The 20,204-nt window shown below is 38.2% G+C and overlaps 1 long non-coding RNA gene across 4 annotated transcripts in view, besides 1 other annotated feature; it reads left to right on the top strand.

Annotated features, from left to right (window-relative positions):
• Positions 1–20,204, top strand: part of Gm34196 — a 332,426-nt gene that overhangs the window by 107,790 nt on the left and 204,432 nt on the right. The gene's annotated exons all lie outside the window — the stretch shown is intronic.
• Positions 12,436–16,617: an enhancer, noted in NCBI's record as "VISTA enhancer mm1334". NCBI's record gives its function as "enhancer in: forebrain[5/10]" and the evidence as "EXISTENCE:transgenic organism evidence [ECO:0001131][PMID:17130149]".

Below are 20,204 nucleotides of genomic sequence, written 5' to 3'. Positions count from 1 at the left end.
TTGTCAATGTCCAACACCAAGTCTGTCATGAAGGTTACTGATATAACTCTCAAGACTATAACTAGGATAACTGCTCAGACCACTTTCTGTTGAATCCAGTCTACTGCTAAGTCTCAGAGTCTATACTCTTTACTTAGGGTATTTTTACTTCATCATTTGCTACTTGGTACCATAATGACAAAGAGCAGCTTAAGAGTAAAAGCTCAAGTAGAATGAAATTGATAAACGGTGTTATCATTGCTCCGATGCTGTCCCCTACTGGGAACATTTGACAAAAGCATCCCTCAGACTTTCATGGGTTTTCACCCATTGACATTTTTGTCAAACCTTGTTAAAAAGTTTTGGGATCAACCTCAAATTTTACTTTGCTAATAAGAACAATTATCAAGAACATACAGGCAGAAGACATGTACAGTTCGGAGATCTTAGTAGCTTGTTTATTATTATTATTATTATTTTATTCACAAACCCCTCCTTCCTCTCTTCACAATGACACCCTTACAAATCCCATCCCCACTACCGTGACCCCTTCTCCTCAAAAAAGGGGAGCCGTCCATTGGTATGATCCCATTCTAGGGCATCTAGTCCCATCAGGTCTATGTACCCCCTTTCCCACTGAGGCCCGTTCAAGCAGTCCAAGTAGTAAAAAAGGGAATCGAATGGCAGGGAAAAGAGACTGAGACAGACCCCATTCCACTTGTCACAGGAACCACATCATGCTTGCTACAGTTCCCTGGTTAACTCAATGTGGTTTCCGGTAGACGGATAAGAGATTTCTACCAAGAATGCCTTGTTCTACCCTGAGATTCTACCTCACACCAGTCAGAATGGCTAAGATAAAAAATTCAGGTGACAGCAGATGCTGGCAAGGATGTGGAGAAAGAGGACCACAAAAATTGGACATAGTACTACCAGAAGATCCGGCAATACCACTCCTGTACATATACCCAGAAGATGCTCCAACTTGTAATAAGGACACATGCTCCACTATGTTCATAGCAGCCTTATTTATAATAGCCAGAAGATGGAAAGAACCCAGATGTCCCTCAACAGAGGAATGGATACAGAAAATATGGTACATTTACACAATGGAGTACTACTCAGCTATTAAAAACAATGAATTTATGAAAGTATTAGGCAAATGAATGGATCTGGAGGATATTATCCTGAGTGAGGTAACCCAATCAATCACAAAGAATAGACATGATATGAACTCACTGATAAGAGGATATTAGCTCAGAAACTTACAATATCCAAGATACAATTTGCAAAACACATGAAACTCAATAAGAAGGAAGACCAAAGTGTGGATACTTCGTTCCGTCTTAGAATGGGGAACAAAATACCCATGGAAGGAATTACAGAGACATAGTTCGGAGCTGAGACTGAAGGAAGGACCATCCAGAGACTGCCCCACCCAAGGATCCATCCCATAAACAACCACCAAACCCAGACACTATTGCATATGCCAACAAGATTTTGCTGACAAGGACCCTGATATAGCTGTCTCGTGTGAGGCTATGCCAGTGCCTGACAAATACAGAGGTGGATGCTCACTGTCATCTATTGGACAGAACACAGGGTCCCCAATGAAGGAGCTAGAGAAAGTACCCAAGGAGCTGAAGGGATCTGCAGCCCTATAGGAGGAACAACAATATGAACTAACCAATACCCCTAGAGCTCTTTGGGACTTAACCACCAATCAAAGAAATCACATGGTGGGACTCATGTCTCTAGCTGCATATGTAGGGGAGGATGGCCTAGTCGACATCAATGGGAGAAGAGGCCCTTGGTCTTGCAAAGATTCTATGGCCCAGAATAGGGGAATGCTAGGGCCAGGATGTGGGAGTGGATGGGTTGGGGAGCAGGATGGGGAGGTATAGGGGATTTTCGGAGAGGAAGCTAGGAAAGAGGATAGCATTTGAAATGTAAATAAAGAAAATATCTAATAAAAAAGAAAAAATATGTAACCCTCCCCAAAAAAGATCCTAGCTGATAGTGACTTTAAAAAAAAAAAGAAAGAAAGAAAGAAAGAAAGAAAAGAAGAGAAGAGAAGAGAAGAGAAGAGAAGAGAAGAGAAAAGAAAAGAAAAGAAAAGAAAAGAAAAGAAAAGAAAAGAAAAGAAAAGAATGCCTTGTTCTGTGAACTGTCTTCAAGTCTCAATACTGCGAAAGAAGCCTTTGTTTGGAAGAACAGTTTAGGTGGTATTGTTATTGTTGTTTTGTGTTTTTGTTTGTTTCAGATAAGTTGCTGATAATTTATTTGTTTTCAATTTTTTGAATAAAGCAAGGAGTGATTCACAGAGCACATGTAATCAGCGGTGTAGATTCCAACTGAGTCTTGGATTAACAAATTGCCCTTGTTTGAGCCACCATGGCCTAAAACAAGTAGATCCTTGCCTAACTAAAGCTGAGAGGATCTATAGACACAAGGCTTTAAATCACTGAGCGTGAGAAAGCCACTCATGGGAATGGTCAGAGTATAGCAGGGGCACTCTTCAGGGAATGTCCACTTCATTTTGCTACTAATGAGGCGGCAATGCCAAGCTACTGTGGATTTTACCCAAGGTGTTGGGTAGGCACTTTTTAATGAAGTCTCAGACATATTTTGCATGCTTTTACCCAGCAGCCTAACCATGCTTCAAAGTTCCCATCATTTGATTGATCTCATTCACCTTATTTGGGGGTGCGGGTATAGAGTTGGGGGGAAACTTCAGTAGCTGGTGGGAGGCACATCCCCCAGAAAGCAATAAACTTCAGAATTAAATAAGAATCTATTTGATAGTGTTAATTTTTCTCTCATTCTGTGCACACAGTTCCATGACCATAACTTCCTTTGCAACAGGCCACTCATTAGCTCTAGCCCTCAGCAGTTAATTTCCTGGTTCTTCCTCCCAGCATTTCATTTTATTTGTTTAGCTGACAGGCTTTTGAAACGAGCCTGCTAAAGCCTGCAAGAATTTCTGGCTTTTCTCCCCTTTCGTTCTTGTTATTATTAGGAATATGGACAAGATGCTAGTATGCGTATTCCATCTGAAAATTGTGCAGGATTTTCTATCTCTTGGGAAAGAATCAAATTGCTTCTTAATCGTCCAGAACTCAATTCTGTAACTATTCACAGGCAAAATTCTTGTTAGTGCCAAGGGGAGTTTCACCCTCATTTAAGGTTACAGGATCAAGTGGTAAAGGTATTTATAGCCACCTCATTCTCGCCAGGAAAATAAGTTAAACTTGATATGTGGAAAGGGCTAAATATACTATAGACGTCTTTCTGTTTGCTTAAACAGTTCCTCCTAAAATAATACAGTGAAAAGATTCCCAGAGAGGAGAAAATACAAGTCATTGGCGATGAGGATTTCCACTCACGATTGTTTTCCTCCCATTTTGCCCAACAAAATGTACATTTCACTTGCAGGACATAGCAGAATTTTAAAAAGTAACCAATTTCACAGGCAAATGGAGAGGCCACATTTTTGTGACTTGTCTCTCCTAAGACTTATTGGAAAACTAGTATTGTTATTAACCCTTTGGAAGTCAGCCGCAATCAAACAGCCCTCGTCTGAAAACTGCTGTCCTAAGCGTTATGAATACTTCATCTCTCTGTGGTGGTTTGTGACTCTCTCAACAGGTTTTCACTTTGGCACATTTTCCTTCCACAGAGCGTGTAAAATAGTAAACATCAGAGTTTAAGGCAGACACTTGACTCTTTCTCAATTGTACAACTATCCCTCTGTGAAAATGCTTGGCTCTTTGCTCTTAATTTTCTCATTTACAATGGACAAATTAGTTGTTCTTTAGTTTCCTATAGATAAAAATTCACATGGTGCACACAGGCTCTAAATTTTACATAAATATTGGACTTTATCTATATAGTGAAACTATACATCTTTATAGTGAAACTATAAAGATTAAAGCCAATCAGTACATTTTTGTTTTGTATACAACTTTGTGGACTAGCTTATGATTTTTTTCCAGTTCATAACAAGATCAGCCCTAAGAACAATGACTTTGTATTAGATTATTGACTTTGTAAAGTGATGTTTGTCAAGTAATTCCTTCTCAATACAGAAATTTATAATTGACTTATCAGTAAAATAGAGATGTAGTCTCTATATTACAGGGTTGCTAAAACAACAAAGCAAGATGTCCTACTCCTACAAACTAGCCCGAGAAATGTTATCTGTTTAGGTTATGTTGTACTCTTTAAAAGTAGGTAGCAGTGAAAAACATTAACAATGGTTAAGGTCTTGGGAGACTTGGATGCACCACCCACAACCTGCCCTGACAGCAGCCTATTCTCTTAGCTCTAAGATTTCAGTTTTGATATGTTCAAGAATATGATGCTGGTTTTTAGTCACCTAATACACAAATATCCTTTCCTTAAATGGCTTTAATACCTGATAGTTTACAGAAGTTTAATAAATCAAGTGTAGCAAATCTCTGACTTTGCGAATAACTAAACTAGCTTTTCCTTTGATATCTGTATTAGAAGTACTTAGACTTACTTTAAACTTTTTTTCAAGGACAGACAAATAGATCTACATGAAGAACTAGACCCTTCAGTTCAGTTATAGCAAACAAAGTCATTAAAATGATAAAATATGACCTTTGTGTCAATATTCAAATCTACCTCAGTAATTTGACTAAGGAAAACAACAAGAAATAATATTTAAAAGACCTCATTGGAGTAATAATCATTTACACACGGAAATTAGCCTTGGGTTAAGAATACTATATTGTCTTTTCTTACTCCAAATAAGAAAGTGGGTTTCTGTTTTAATATTGTTTTTAAAAAATATTTTCTTTTATATTTTTAATTCAAACTATTTTCCTTTCCTAGGTATCCACTAGGATCATGTCTTTCACCATTTGATTCCTTCCACCAAAGGAGAGCCTGATAGAAAAAGATAACTGTATATGTTACTATTGATCACTTGAGTATCAGTTTTAACTACTAAATGCTTACAATGAGTTAAAGCTTGTGTTTCATATGCATTCCTTCAATGTTGACATTACCCAGGACTACCTGTGTTGTTAGAGCTGAGTGTTATAGACACAAAGATGAGATGGTTTATACAGTACTGAAAAGGTTACAGTTAACTTTACTTTTGAAACCACCAAATTATCAATGATAGATGAATGTCCAAGTCTATGTGCTAGGAAAATTCTTTCCCCAGAAAGGATGCTGTGAAATTCATAACAGTTATAGAGAAAAAAGGCCACTAACTTCCCAATGATCTTTTCATTGTACTCAGTGTACATGAGTAAAAGTAATGGAGCATGACTTTAAAAGGAAGAAATGAGATTTAAAACTAAATATAGTATATGATGAATTTATGTACATATTCCTAAAGGCATCTTAAACTACCATTAAATTTTATTAGTGTTGATTTTATCTTAAATAAGAATTGCAAATTAAATGTATCTATGGCCTAAGCAAATATTACATTTGTATGGAGTCAGAAGCTAAGCAACTGAGCAGTGGTGTTGGGATCCTGACTTGTAGAACAAGTCAGGATGGGCTTCATCTAAAAATCCTTCAATGGCATTGAAAACAACACCAACAATAATAACAATCCAAAATAATCAAATTAAACCAATAAAGACATCAGATTCACACTAGTGATTTGGAGCTGTGATTTTGCTTTCATTGGGAGACAGTCAGAAACAGAATACTCAGAAACGTTATTTGAGAAGTAAGGACAGACCAGGACCGAACCAAAATGACCCAAATTCACCCAGACATCCTGAGTCTTTCAGGGGAGAGACATGGCTCAGGATATTTCCAGTCATGTTTTTCATCTGTTAGGAAATCTCATCGTAATATCCCTTCCAATTGTGCTTTTATTTTGTATTCATTTGTTTATGTATCTACATGCTAAGTGGATGAGAGCCTAAATAAAAGAGCTCAGCACATCTGTCCCAGGAGCTTTAAGGAAATCTAGACATATGGCTGTAGATCTTTGTTTACCTGTCTATATATCTCAGACCTTAGCAGAACTTCTTGATCTCTCTGACTTGTAATCTCTTGGTCTGCACAATGCCCTTGAACACAGTTTTCTCTAGGTGTTGCTGAGATCCTACTGAGATTCAACAAAGACCTAAAAGAGCTGTGGCCTGTTGAGTCCTGCAATCCCCATAAGTATAAAAGCCTTTCCACACTCCTTTCGCCAGCCACAAACAATTACAGTAACTGTTAATACTTTGATGACAATCTCGATTACTGGGATTAATTGACCTGTTCCCTTTGGTCAGAAATATCAGGTTTTTAATGAGGAGTATTTAAGTCAATGACTGACAGAAAATTGATAAATCAACAGCTAGCCAGGAATACAAATAACACTTCTTAAAAATGTGAAGGGGTTTGCAACCCCGTAGGAAGAACAACAATATCAACTAGCTGAACCCCCCCCCCCCCCAGCTCCCAGGGACTAAAACACCAACTAAAAGAGTATATACATGGATGGGTCCATGGCTCCAGCTACATATGTATCAGAGGATTGCTTTATTTGGCATCAATGGGAGGGGAGGCCCTTGGACCTGTGGAGGTTTAATGCCCCAGCGTAGGGGTAAGCTAGAGTGGTGAGGCAATAGTGAGTAGATGGGTCGGGGAGCACTCTCTTAGAGGCAAAGGGAAGAGGGGATGGGATGGGGGCTTGCAGAGGAGAAACTGGGAAGGGGGACAACACTTGAAATGCAAAACCAATTTAAAAATAATCAATTTAAAAAGGTGAAGAGTATTTGCCATCTGAGCAATCCTTCTTGGTATCAGTTAAGCAAGCTTTATAGAGCGTGAATGCTTTCCCAACTGAAGTCAAGAGTAAAGTCCTAGCTGCAGCTTAGAGAAGAGAGGCTCCAAATTTCTAATGAGAGAGTTTCTCCAAAATAGGCTTGGCAAGTAATGGTGAGGTTGACTTTGGTCACCAACCACAGAACTGGTCCTTAAATATGGTTAACACATTTAATTGCAATACATGGTCATCACAGTATTAAACTTTATGATCACAGATACCAAAAGACCTTTGCTATTCCTGTCAAGTGAGTAAATGCTGGCAAATTACCAAAATCTGATCTTAAAAATATTATTTTAGTCACCCTGTAAGGTGTCATCTCAGAGTTATGCTGAGATCAAAGACCTCATCTGAATGTGTCAAACCAAATGCAGGATGCAAGTGGCTGTGAGTCAAAAAGAATTGACTGACATGGGCTCTATGGAAATTTGCTGCTAAAGGAAAAATGTGTTTTTCTGTTATGAGTCAAGGCCCAGCCATAACTTTCTAGTGTAGTAACTGGTTTCCAGACTGTGACCTGTGTTTTGTGCTTGTGTACTATTATCAACAAACAATAGGGACAACCCAGTAAATCTTTTAAGTTACAGATTAAGCCAAATCTTTGAGAACACTGACCAGGTAACCAATGAAGCAAAATAATAATAATAACAATAATAATAAAATTATCATTACATTAATTCAAGAGGCATCAAAAATTCTCTAGCCTCACATTCCTTGTTGAAATAATAATGAAAAAAATTATTATCTAGTCCATAGCAAAGGATAGCTTTAAGGGCATAAATTCCCTAATGCATGATGTGTCCTGTAAAATATTATACAAATCAAACATTTATTCAAAAATTATTACTATAAGTACAAAATATTACTGGTACTTTGAAGATTCTTGAGTCAATTGAAGGGGAGAAAAGAAATAATTCTGTGTTTTTAAGGCAGTAGAGATGGCTGGGTCATCAAGTGCATTTGTCTCTTGTATGGGATCCGGATTCAGCTCCCAGATCCTTCCTGGCAGCTTCCCAAAAGCTGTAACTCTAGTTACAAAAGATCTGACATCTTCTGACCTCTATTGTTTCCTGTGCCCACATCATGCGTATACACACAGTTGGGGACACACATACACATAAAATAAAACAATAAAGCTAAATCTAAAGCAGTGTTTAAATTAAAAAAAAAACTGTTGTCTTATGAAACTGTCATGTGAGCATTGGAGATAGCAACAAGCAGTTGGCAATAAATAAATAAATAAATAAATAAATAAATAAATGTAAACGTCCCAACTATGTACTTAAGGTGATAGAAGTAATGAGAAAAGTAGAGGCATATAAAAAATGCTACAAATGGAAGGATCATTGAAAAATTCACCAGAGATGTGGTTTAGGGCTGATCTCCTTGTGAGGGGTGGTACTTGAACAAGTACTGAGAGGCAGCAAAGATATGCCAAGGGTTGCAAGTCCAAGGGACAGTCCTCAGGTACAAAGAAATGGTGGAGTTTAGACACAGGGGTTACATGTTTTTAACTGTTATTTTGAAAACTATTTAACTGCTGCTCTAAAACTAGAGTGATATGGCAAGAAATGCACAAAACCAGTGGAAGATGGTTATGGCAATGTTATTGAGGATTGTAACTTGGTCCAGGATAACAGCAGTACAGGTACGTGGAAATAATCCTTTCCGAGGTGTATCTCCTAGAACAGTCAGCAGGATCTTCTAGTGTGTTAATTAAATAACACAGTATATTAAATAGTGTGAAGTATAAAAACAAAAGAGAAACAAAGATCACTTGTAGGTTTAGGGCTGGATTCATTGAGAGATGGCACAATTTGGGGCATGGAAGGCTGAATTTGCAGTACTAAATGTAAGGTTTCTACTACAGCTCCAACTGGAAATGTTGAGTAGTCAATTAACTGTGTGAAAATTAACTAAATGGATGTAGAAATCAAAAGAGTCTAGAAATGTAAACTTGGAAAATCAACATGTAGATAGCACTCCAAAGCATGGGACTAGAAAAGATAAACCTGATGGACTTAAATAAAATATAGAAGCTGATCTGTGGGTGCCATTTAGTTTGCTGGGCTTGTTGAGGAACCAGCAGAAAATATAAAAAAAAGAACAATCACTGACATGAAGGAAAAATCAGGAGATGGCTGTGTACTGGGAATAAGATGAAGATCAAGGTGAACAACATGTTGTTAACTGTTAATAATAGGAATAAAAAGTGTCTAGTGGGTCTAGTAACACGGTGATTATGGCAGGTAGGGTCATGTGTAGGGGCAATAGAAGATCAGGACAGCTACCTATCCCAGTTCCAGAAACATGAAGGTTGTAGAGGAAGAAACAAACAAACAAAAGCCCAGAGACTACTAAAGGAAACTGGCAGATGGCATTCCTATCAGGAAGAGTCAGACTTTCATCAGAGTAAGATGAAGAGTGTTTAGAGAAAAGTTTAAAGATCTAGAGATGGAGAATCTCAGCCTCCTTTGATCCCTGAAGATTGTTGCAGTTCAAAGTCATGAACTATATCTTGACAAGTTCATATACCTGTAGGTCAAATTCAGACTTCTAAGTGCCACTAGAAACTACAATTCTCCTTTCAACCCTGAGAATTATGAAGTCTGGAGGAAGCATACACATTGCCCTCCTTTGAAAATATCTTTGTATGTTTCAATAGAGTTTGAGTATGTCCCCCCAACGTTTCTGTATAGAAAGTTGATCCCTGCAGTGACAATATTGAAAGACAATTGAACATTTAAGATGTGGGTCTCAGTGGGAGGTAGCTGGACAAAGAAACATTGTTCAGTTTGGTGTTAATGGTAGTATCAAGGAGGAAATTAATTCTTGAAAGAGCAGTTTGGTGCAAAGCAAAGCTAGATTCTGCAGTCAGCCATTTATTCCGCTGCTCTAACATGTTATGATGGGAAGCCTAATGCTAGAGTCGAGGTAACGCTCTTAGACCTTCAAATTTACAAGTCAAATAAAATCCCTTTCATTGCTTATTATCTTGTATCTGATATTTAAATAACAAAGATTTTGCTGAACATAAGGTGAAGAACACCACAAACATGGTAATTCTTCATTTTCCTCTATAAGGGGAATGAAGAATTCTCAGGAAATTACATGTAATTTCTCATGTTTGTGATCTATTAACAAAAACTAAAGACTTTAGAGAAAATGAAGTCTCAAAAAGATTTTTTTATTACCATCTCTTTAAAGATTAAGATAGGAGGGTACCCACAAAAGATATAAGTATGTGTCAAATTACCTATGCACACAAGCCACATTTAGCCTCATAATAACAGTGGAGGAGAATTAGCCATCTCCATTATAAACAAAAGATATTCTTGACTATTGGCTCTAAGATTTCTATGAAGCATATATTCTAGGAATTCTCATAGTTGTTTTCATGAACATTTGCATACTTACTATGATTTTTGGTCTGTTAGAAAACAAATATTCTATAAAGGCTGCTTTTCAATGTTCATTGATTAGATAGTTCATCATCTCAATATCCTTTATACAGTGATTATGGGTGTCTACTCTGTATAAGTCACCAATATTTCTTCGATTGCATTTCTCTGTCTAACATTGGTGGTGGAATCTAATTTTATTTGAATCTTTAATTTGAGGTAGTTTATTTGCCAAGGCTAAGTTTGAAAAAATCTCCAAATGTAACATAAACTGAGGAAAGTCATTTCCAGGATAAGTTTGATACTCAAAAACATTGAAAATGTAATACATTTATTAGAGTTATTGAAATTCGCTTGCTATTTTAGCAATTTATTCCAATTTACTCATCAGCCAAATCACTAAAAGCTCCACACCGTGATTAAGAATTTCAGACGTTAGCCCTGGTTTAGAACCTTGTTTTCACAAATATGAACTATGTAAATTTAGAAAAATTTCTGATTCTTCTAAGATTTGGCATTTGCATTGGTTACACATGAGTAATAATGACCACTTCACAGGATTCTGGAAAAGATTCAATTAAACACTGTGAGTGCCTTGCAGCACAGAGCCTAAAACACATGTGTTTCACTAAATGTCAAATGTTGCTGTTATTTTTGTGATTTAATTCAAAATATAGTGGACAATGGGAAAAATAAATAAGACTAGTACCCTAACACCAAGAAGCATATGCCTCAGGAATGGAGGAGGCAGTAGAGGAGAACCCTGGTAGAGGCAGGGGGAGGGGTGGGATGGGGGTTTCTGAAGGGGAGACCTGGGAAGGGGAACAGATTTGAAATGTAAATAAAGAAAATATCCAATAAAATAAATAAATAAATCCCTGGTAAACATTTGTGCACTGGAAAAGAGGAAGCATATGGCTCCTTGGAGAAATATACACTCATAGCTGCAGTGGGCAATATAAGAACAGAAAAATATTCTCACCTGAGGAATACCGAATGGCTGAGAAGCACCTGAAAAAATGTTCAACATCCTTAATCATCAGGGAAATGCAAATCAAAACAACCCTGAGATTCCACCTCACACCAGTCACAATGGCTAAGATTAAAAACTCAGGTGAAAGCAGATGCTGATGAAGATGTGGAGAAAGAGGAACACTCCTCCATTGCTGGTAGGATTGCAAGCTGGCAAAGCCACTCTGGAAATCAGTATGGTGGTTCCTCAGAAAATTGGAGATATCACTACCCGAAGATCCAGCAATTCCTCTCCTGAGCATATACTCAGAAGATGTTCCAACTTGAAATAAGGACACATGCTCCACTATGTTCATAGCAGCCTTATTTATAACAGCCAGAAGCTGGAAAGAATCTAGATGCCTCTCAACAGAGAAATGGATACAGAAAATATGGTACATTTACACAATGGAGTACTAATCAGCTATTAAAAAGAATGAGGATGGACCTGGAGGATATCATCCTGAGTGAGGTAACCCAATTACAAAAGAACACAAATGATATGCACTCACTTATAAGCGAATATTAGCCCAGAAACTTACAATTTCCCAGATACAATTTGCAAAACACATGAAACTCAAGAAGAACGAAGACCAAAGTGTGGATACTTCGTTCCTTCTTAGAATGGGGAACAAAATACCCATGGAAGGAGTTACAGAGACAAAGTTCAGAGCTGAGATGGAAGGAAGGACCATCCAGAGACTGCCCCATCCGGGATCTATCCAATATACAACCACCAAACCCAGGCACTATTGCATATGCTGACAAGATTTTGCTGACAGGACCTGATATAGCTGTCTCTTGTGAGGCTATGCCAGTGCCTGGGAAATACAGAAGTGGATGCTCACAGTCATCTGTTGGATGGAACATGGGGCCCCCAATATAGGAGACAGAGAAAGTACCCAAGGAGCTGAAGTGGGCTGCAACCACTAGGAGGAACAACAATATGAACTAACCAGTACTCCACACCCCCAGAGCTGTGTCTCCATTCGCATGTGTAGCAGAGGATGGCCTAGTCGGTCATCAATGGGAGGAGAGGTCCTTAGTTTTTGTGAAGATCATATGCCCCAGTACAGGGGAATGCCAGGGTCAGGAAGCAGGAGTGGGTGGGTTGGGGAGCAGGGCGGGGGGAGGGTTTAGGGGACTTTGGGGATAGCATTTGAAATGTAAATGAAGAAAATATCTAATAAAAAAAATGAAAAAAAAAAAAAGCAGAACTGAAAAACAGTCAAGGACAGGAGCAGAAGAGGAGGAAGTCCTAAAACAACAAGGGAAAGTTTGGGGTGAGGTTTACGGCTCACTCATAATTCTCTAGTTAAATAATTGCCACAACCATAGTGTCCATAAAATCAAGTCTAGTGATTATGGGTTGATTATACAGTCCAGGAACGGAGCTTTGGCACACATGGAAGAACTGTGAGACTTCAGAAAACAAGTTTAAGTGGATGGACCAAGTCAACAGTAATGAATCAAGCCACCTAAGGATCTGGAGAAGCATGTTCAGAGTTATGGGTGTAATGAAAAGCACCCATGTTTGGCCCCGTGTGTCCTTGCCTTGCTATACCTCTAAAGGAACACAGGTGAATTTTACCATCACCGTACTTCTCATCAACTGGCTGCCCCGACCCCTGGAGCATCTGGAGTGGATTCCACAGGAGACTGTGTGAGGGAGGATGCAGAAGTGGAAAAGCATGAGGAGAATGCTTTCGCTTTGGAAGAATTTTGGGATTCGGTCCGGAAAATTGTACAAAGCAGGATGATTTGAATCAAAACGAGAACCTGGAGATCCCTTTGCAGTGTGACTTAAGTTGTATTTCAGAGTTGCACTCTGTAAAGACCGGTTTGTGTCCTCTAAGCCTCCCTGCCCATTAGATGCGGTTATTTTTGTCTTGGGCTCATTAAACAAAGTACTGGCTGGGTACAGGCTCTGGTTTCTCTTGAAAGTGACTTCATCTATTGTAACCGTGTTGTGCAATATTATAACGGTAAGCTTCTGTCAGAGCTCTCAGCTCTGAAATAGACCGGCAGGACCTCCCTTACTTTAGCCCTGAGAATGTCACCATTGTGCAGTGGTTCTGACAGCAATGACAGGGAAACCCACAGGTGGGACTTCATCTATTTGTTCTCTCCTTGAAGAAGGTAGAACAGAGTAATAGTAGTTGGAAGCTCTCCCAAAGACAGCAAATGCTCCTGGAGTTGAAGCTTTACTTCAAAGACTAGAGGCAAAAAGACTAGATGATTAGAAAAGAAAGGGAAGCCATTTAAGATTAGAAGCAGGCTTGGCTTCTCGTTAAAGCAAATGAGCGGGACCAGCCTAGACTGGCTGAATTCCAAGCCAGGTAAGCCATCTAGACATTAAACCTAAGCTTTTCACTTATAAGAGAGGGCTTCCCCCGTGTCTCCAGTGTCTGCTGTCCTTGTAGCCCAAGGCTCTCTAGTATAAATGAAGCTTTCATATCCTAGGGAAATCTGAAGGGAGTTCCACTTAGGCGGAAGCCCAAAGGACTGAAATTATTAAGGCATGAGCGGAAAAGGACATCAGCCTATTTTGGCAAAAGCAGTGGACATTAGGGGAAAGGTGGATCCTTAATCAGCTGGGGGCAAATTTTGTTTTTATTTAAATGATTCAGAGAATTAATTGTTAGGCTGCAGTATCTTCTTGGGTGAGAGTACAGCAGGAGCTTCTCAGACGTCAATTTTATTCATAAGAAGCAATAATAGGAGGCAATTTGTTTTTTCAGGCCTCTTACACTTTCAGACAACAGCTCTTCACAGTACAAGTAATAAAAAGCACATTAAAACAAATAAGAAATGAGAGCTGAGAAAATAATAAGTCTTTTTCTCCCTATGATCAAAATTAAAACTCTAGCTTGGCATTAGATTTTTATAGGCTGTATTCTTTTTCCAGGATATTTGAAATTCTACCCTCCCCCAACTATTTACCTTTGTAGCCAAGTGACATTTTCTCCCACTCATTCCATATGTTTATTATGAGGGTATCCTTTGAATTGCTGGGGTACAATTCTTCTTCTTCAGCCACTGAAGATGGCAGACACCAGTATTAATTGTCAGTATTTTCAAGTGAAATCTAGACCATGGTTCATATAAGACAATGGAAGCAATTGCATTTTTGTTTCTTACAAACAATGGCATTTCTGTGATTTCTTACTTTCCTGGAGTTGAGTATTTTTTTAGAGTGTAATGATAAAATATTGTGATAGATGGCAGTTCTCTTCTCCTAACTGTACTAAAAGCAAAACACTTATTCCTAAGGAATAGTTGTGGCTTATACAAATACAATTCTTTTTTTTTTTCTTCTTCTTCTTCTTTTCAATATAGAGTAAGCTGCTCTCCATTTAAAGGATCAGCCCGTGTACAATCACAGTCCCTGGTAGTCTGCCAAACACAATAGGGCATTAATTAACATGTGCCTGGGGATTCATCAACATGCACAGTGGTAGCACGCAATTGGAGCCTTTTCCCCTCCCCTTTTCCACTCTAAGCTGACAGCATTCATGAAAGATCTACTCTCGTATGTAAATCAGTTCTTGCTAAACTCCTTGTAATGGAGTCCCTTTATTTTTCAAAGCTGTTGTCAGACCTACTCCCATATCTTAGAAAGACACTCACTCTGTCTCTTTCTCTTGTTTAAAAATCTGACTACAGTGGGCAAAAATAACATATTTGTTTACTTGTCATGCAGACTGCACTGTAAATAAATCATCTGATAAATTACTTCCCCAATATGAGCGGAATGAGATTCATTTCCCTTAATGTTGCACCAATGAGAAGGGCAGAATTACTTTCCCTGTTCACCCAGGGTGACTATGTGCTGGCCTGCTAACTTGTTTGAGTGCTGAGAAAAATACTGTGCAGCCAGCTTTTGCCACCTGGTACAAGCAGGTGAAAAACAAAATAAGAGAAGTGAATTGGATTTCAGTTAGTTCTCAGATGGTCTTTGTGCCTCTGGCTTTGCTAAACCCTGCTGACTGCACCACTTTCAGCACCTTCTGCATATTCTTTGTTGTAGGTTCACTTTAGACCTGGGTGGACCAGATTTGGACAATAGAAAACCTGTCTTCTTGAAATAAAGGATAAAATGAAAGAAACAGAAAATAGTGTCCATATCTTTATTTTAAAAGTAGAATATATGTTTCAGTTTCATCTGCATTCTAGATACCAACATTTATGGCCACTTTTTAAATGTAAAATAATACATTGAAAGTGCTAAGCGAAGTACTGAAGTAAATGCCTAATAGACGATATGCGAGTTCATTCTAAGAAGTAGAGTTAGAGAGATTATCATTATTATTTATTGTCTTTTACAACTCATAAATCACAAGCGTTATAAGAAGCAAAATGCAATTTTTATGTTTTAATCATTCAAGAGAAATATCAATAAAATGGTTAGCTTGGGCAAGCGGAGAGGATGTGGAATTTGATGGCTCCGTCCGATCCTCCCAGCTATTCCATAAGCATGCACTTTTCATGCTGTTACTTAAAGAAGAACAGTTTAGAGATCCAGATACCATTTCTTCCCTTCCATTGTGTGACCTTGAGGAAATTATTCAACTGCAAAAAGACTCAGTTTCTGTTTTGTAAAATGAGAGTTGACTGTAGAAAGACAAAATAAGATGACTGATAAGTGTGGAAAACATTGACAACATGCTACCTGCAGAAGTGATGGAATGGTAGACAAACAATGTGCTCCAGACCTCCTTTCTCCTATGCTACAGACAGAGAAAGTGCTCTTTGGTCGAGTTCAGGGGAAAGACGACCTCCTTTTCACTTTGTCCAACTCACTGATGCACTGAGAAGCTGGGGCACAAACTCTCTGTTGAGCCCCCAGGGCTGTTGCTTTCCTGCAATGTTTGCTCATGAGCAGTGAGCCTAAGCTGCATACTTCCAACTGGCTTCGTTAGAAAGGGCCCAAATGATGACTGTTAATGAATACAGATTTCAAAATTTAAAATTTAAATGTTAGCTGAAAAATATCTCCCCATAAATATACATTTTTTTTTCTTACTGGAGATTTCTTGGAAAATGTTTCCAATTTATAAGTATTCCTATCAACAATCCCTTGTAATTATTTTTTAAAGTGTCCTTTGAAATAGTAGATAATTTGAGACAGAGTTTATACAATGGTTCTTGGAAACATAAAAAATTAATTATACTAGTATACAACTTATTTTTCACTAAGAATATTTTTGTCAGTTCTTAGATGTGTTGATATTTCCTTGAATTAATTCCCCACACCTCTATTTATATCATGCTTGAATGTTGATGTTTTAAATAAGTTTTGCTTAAGATTTTTTTTTTTTACTGAACACAAGACATTATAGGATGATTTTACTATGGAATTAAATATGCTAAGTTATGGATGTGCTTGAGCTCCAAGTGAGAATGGGGTTAGTCCCCCTGTTCTGCAGCCGAAGCTACCACCTGGGCTGTGCAAGGTAAAGTGAGCTCTAGAGTAAAGCAAATGCAAAGGAAGACAGCCATTCTTTTATGATAGATCAGCATGTTTCTTGTCTTTTACATTTGTTGCTGCATTTTAAGGAATGTCCCCCAGCCTGAAGGAGGTCTGCTGTCCATGGTCACAGGCCAATTGCAGACAGACAGACAGACAGACAGACAGACCAGACAGACAGACAGACAGACAGAACAGACAGACAGGGGAGGGAATGCAGACATTTGGGCATGAACAAACTCACCTTTGTTTTTCTTTTTACTTTAGAATAGGTAAGATATCTAGTTCTGTAGAACTGCTTAAATGGAGATTCTACTGTTAATGGAAGAGGTGATTTGTGGTGACATTAGAGCTGTTCAATTCAACTTTAGATAAATACCAAGGAACCCACCTCCCTGTGTGTATGGGTTTAGAAAGAAACGGAGCAGAAGAAAGCCAGAGCATAGGAATTTGAATTTTGTGCACTGCTGTTTCCATGAGAGAAAATGAGCCCAGTAATCTATAGGAATTACAGTTTCTTCTAAGACCAGTGTCTGCTAACAACATGGATTGGTTAGAAATACAAGCATGGAGAACTATATATACAATTGCCTTCTTAATCATAATATAGCTGATAACTTAATTTTCAAAACAACCCATGAGTTATGTACTGTTGTTTTCATCTACATTTTATAGATACCCGAATAAAAGCACTGAATATTTAGATTATTTGCCCAGAGTTTCCTGGGTGAATAGCAGCCGAGGGATACTGCAATTCTGAACAGTTTGGTTCCAGTATGGATACCCACTCTGTATCCAGGAAACACTCAGCCTGTCCAGAAAGAAACGATAGGTTTGATAGATATGATGTTTTACAGAAGCTTGTCACCCACTCAAGGCCACCAGAGTATATTTCTGGCATACTTTCAGGCCCAAAGGGAAACTAGGATAATTACAGAAAATACTTAAATCAACAAACATCAAACCATTAATTTCCTCCCATTTGTTACATATTTTGTAAAAGAATACATAACATCTAATTAGTTAACACTAGCAGTGACTTTGAATTATATATTATTTTGAATAAGTCAGCATTGATAGAGCAAAATTTAGCATAATTGCTAATATCAATATGTTTGTGGATTTTTTAAAATTCACTATTGATACCAAGGTGATTGTGACTTGAAATAATTATCAAGATGACCCAGTTGTCAGTCTTGGAAGAACAAACTGCTATATGGCCATTTTTGCTTCTCACTGGGTTAGGCAATTGGTTTTGGTTCCTTCCTCCCATGGATTGCTAGGTAAGTTTTCCTCTTGCTCTTTCTAATTTTGTCCTGAAAATATTTGCCATGGATACTACAAAATCTTGATGAAAAGTAGCCCATAATCTGCCTGTGCCAGCTTATATTGTGCACAAAATAAACATGGTATTTCAGGATCTATCTGAGTAAGAGAAACTTTTCAGTACCAGTACATAACACACACCAAAGAGCCATTAAAAAAAAAAAGACATCATGATCTAAAACTATTATTGTTTTCTGAACAAAGATCCTAATCTCTGGTAGCACTTCAGGAAAACTAAAGGCCAGGTTTTTTCACCTGAGACCTGCTTGCCACAGGGCAAGAAACTCTCTGCCTCCCTTCTTCCTCCTCCATCTTACTCACACAAGTATCTCGGTGAACACATATATGCACACAGTCACTCATATAGATGTGGACTCATATAGAGTCCACATCTATAAATCACTGCTTTCTGTCAATACTGAAGAAGCAATAAAGGTTAATGGAATGATTTTGCCTACTCTGACATCTAAGCATCTAACTTTTTTCTCATTTGTTTTCTTCTCTCACAAAGTGGGCAAAACCATTACCAATAAAATGACTTGCTGGTCTTTTTAAACCAAATCCCTTGTTATATACTAAAACTGTCTGGTTTGGAGATGAAGGCTATCCTTGGCCAACTCTGGGAAGCTTCTTTCTTTGCTCACTCCTGTCCAGTTCTCTCTCAGGTACTCACCCCTCAGAGTGGGAGCTTCACACTTACATCTCTTATTCCTCTGCAGCTTGGATGCATAAGATCTTTCTTAATCCTTATCTAGTGTAAAGTTGTTCTGTAGCCAACAAGAGACAGAGGTTACTATACGAGATTCTGAAGTTCATGGTGGACTTCCCTAGCAATCTGGTCACTGAGGTCTTGTTATTGAAGAATGCATAAGGCAGGGGTGAGTGGGTGAAAGATGAGGACATTCTGAAATTCCTCTTTCTTGCGCACGCCCTGACTCCCCAGCAAGAATGACGCTGCAACAGGATCCTTCTGCACACGTTTATTGGGAGAGCTTGATTGCAGAGGCGAAGAGACCCCAAGCTCAGAACTGGTGCTGATTATATATATGCCTAGGAGAGGCGTGTCTCACACCAGGATTGGTTCTGCATGGGTTATGTTTACCACCTCATTTGCATGTCTCACATCTGATTGGTTAACTTCTCTCTCATCTGATTGGTTAACTTATTTCTCATCTGATTGGTTAATTCTCAAAACCTCATCTTGGCAAAAAAAAAAAAAAAAAAAAAAAAAAAAAAAAAAAACCAAACTTTACTGCCTATGTATGCGTGGTGGCCAGAGGTAGCCAGAGCCACCCTGCAACGGCACATGTGGCTTCCCACACCTCTTAGTATATTTAATATTCACCTTCCTAGTGCCACAGTGGGCACAGAACAAAGAGCATAAAGTACAGTACAGAATTCCTCAGCTACTTTTCAGACACATAATAATGGTGAAAGAGAAACATGAGTTAGATGCTATACTAAGGTTAGAGGCAGGTGACTCTGAATTACTACACATGATTTCTATAAAGAAAATGGCAACTAGTAGGTAGCAGATGATGCCACCTGTATATGAACAGCACTGATTTTGGTGGGTTGTTTAAAAAAAAAAAACAAAAATAAAAAATGCATTGGAAGGGAACATGGTGAATTGGGGTATGAGGGAAATGAGGGAAAACTGTGGGAAAGATACAATCACATTTCATTGTATACATGTACAAAATTGTCAAAAACTTAAAAAATAAAATACCTTAAAGTTGATAATTTCTGATCAGGGATATCAGAAACATTGCTGTGTTGAAATTTCCTTTTTAAAAACCAGTTAATTTCAAAGATGCTAGTAACAATGACCTCTGACCCATTTTAATGACTCAATTTGTTTATTCCATTCAAAATTTTAAGAAACTTCTGTATAACTCTCTGATGATAAATGTTTTATTGCCATTTTTGATTAATCATAGAATATTAAAGAATATAAGCTCAACGGAGTCTAGTCCCCCATTGACATTCAAGGGCTTTCTACTATAAGATCAAGGTTAATGAAAGTTACCTCTGCAATTCCTCAGGCACTTGTGGTTGAGCAGTTCATTTAATTTCGATTCAGTTGGCATCCCCGAGTGGAGTACCTGCTCTGCTAGAGAAGCAGAAGACAGACTCTGGATGAACTAGAAGCTAAGACACACAGCAGGTCATGTAAAATTGAAATTAACTTTTCTATTTGTCATTT

This window comes from Mus musculus, chromosome 13, assembly GCF_000001635.26.
Source record: "Mus musculus strain C57BL/6J chromosome 13, GRCm38.p6 C57BL/6J".
In the NCBI taxonomy this organism is placed as follows: domain Eukaryota; kingdom Metazoa; phylum Chordata; class Mammalia; order Rodentia; family Muridae; genus Mus; species Mus musculus.
The sequence above is the reverse complement of the archived record's forward strand: the minus strand, read 5'-3'. Positions and strand labels throughout refer to the sequence as shown.